Source organism: Triticum aestivum, chromosome 5B (assembly GCF_018294505.1).
Source record: "Triticum aestivum cultivar Chinese Spring chromosome 5B, IWGSC CS RefSeq v2.1, whole genome shotgun sequence".
Taxonomy (NCBI): Eukaryota; Viridiplantae; Streptophyta; class Magnoliopsida; order Poales; family Poaceae; genus Triticum; species Triticum aestivum.
The window spans coordinates 694,291,548-694,293,296 of NC_057807.1; the positions used below are offsets into that span (position 1 = coordinate 694,291,548).

At 54.4% G+C, this 1,749-nt stretch overlaps 1 pseudogene; it reads right to left on the reverse strand.

The window, feature by feature from the left end:
- Nucleotides 1–202: 202 nt before the first annotated feature.
- Nucleotides 203–1,223, reverse strand: LOC123117741 (uncharacterized; annotated as a pseudogene).
- Nucleotides 1,224–1,749: the final 526 nt, after the last annotated feature.

Sequence of the window (1,749 nt, forward strand, 5' to 3'; positions counted from 1 at the left end):
TTGTTTTTGATTCGTCAAGTATTTATTTCACGCTTAGGAACAGAGGAATTGTATCACTAATCATTACGTAGTCTAATATGAATATATGATAAAAGAATATCAATTACTTAATCTGCTGCACATATATGCATGGCTTGTTCATCAACAATGTGCAATCAACAAGACATACACGCACACTCGGATGCAAATTCCGCACTTTCCTTCACACACACGGACACTCGGTCCTCACGTGCGAACGACGCCGTCGCGGGGGCAGGGCATGCCACTTCCATGTCGTCGCCGAACAGCTCCTCCCATGTGCATTGGAAGCTGCCGTCATCCTCCTCCACCGTCTCGACGCCTTGGTGGACGTCGCCATGTTTGCCGGCCAAGGACTCCTCCAATGCACAGTCGCTGCCATGCTCGGCCGCCTTAGTATTTCCCTGGAGCGTCAGTCCTAATTCTGGAAGCATGTCGGTGAAAAACCCGCCTGGATCCACGCTGCCGTCGTCCACTACTCCGGGGGGCAACGTCTCGTCGTCTTGGTCGGACATGAACGAACGCTCGAACTCCCGAAGCGTCCCGCCGGCGGCATCTTGTTGTTGGATGGTCATTTCTTGGCGGCGTGGGGTTTTGGGACGTGGAGCCTCCGGATGTTGGACCTCGGCGGCCGCCTTCCTCTTCTTCTTGGAACCAGGGGGCGTTGATTACCGACGCGTAGGTAATCTCCCTCTTGTGGGTTGAGACGTAGATCTTGCATAGGACCATTCCGGCCGCACCGTCTTGTTCGTCCTCGTGGTCGAGGCCGTACTCCTTCATGCACCACCCAACCCTGGTTCTGGCTGCTCCAGGCCTCTTGATCCCAAAGGAAAGATGGTCGATGAGGCCGACCCGTTTACCTTGAGTGTCTAGCACGGGATGGCTCTTCTCGGAGTGCCAGTTGTAACCCTCGTCGTCGTCGACGACGCGCTGTCGCCTCCCGCTGCGGCCACCTTTGGTCTTGTGACGACGGACCGGTGAGAAGAAGTACCACACGCCTCCTTTCCCGTCGTCCTTGTCGGAGCCAGGCGCGTGGGCACGGTTCTCGATGAGGTCCCCGGGTGGCGCGGAGTAGACGTCGTCTTCGTGGATGAAGCTGCTGAAGCGGCCGCGGTCTGCTCCGGCGATCCTCGGGCGGAGGAACTGGTTGATGAGCTCGTGATCCTGGGGACTGAAGGTGGAGCCGACGGGAAAGGGCTCGTCATGGCCGGCCATATTGAATCGCCTTCGCTTGATCAGAGCTAGCTAGGGGACGTACTTCTCGTCGCCTCGATCAGAAGGAACTAGCTATGGAAGGTCCGTAGGTGTGCAACCCTAGCTAGGTAGGTATATATGGATGGATCGCGACACAGGGCTATGTACGTGCCGTCCTTGATCAATACACTACTAGAGTGCTTCGGACTCAGGAGCGTCTTCAGTTCGTATACGGATTGCTAGCGTACGCATCTAGTGTATATACGGTCCGTAAGGTGTATCGTAAGCGTAGAACGACCGCAAGCTGAGATTCATCCATGCACTGCACGATCTCTCTGTCAAGCGGACGCAAACGATCGATCTAATCCAATGGATCTCTCTCTGTCAAATGCACCACGCAAACATCGATCTAATCATCCTTAATTAATTGTGCTTCCTGTCTTCAGTTCGTATCATAATTGCTAGCGCAGTTCATGTTTCTAAGGGATTGGGTTTGCAATTGCATGCAACGTCCATGTTCAACTCGAGCCCTGCTCC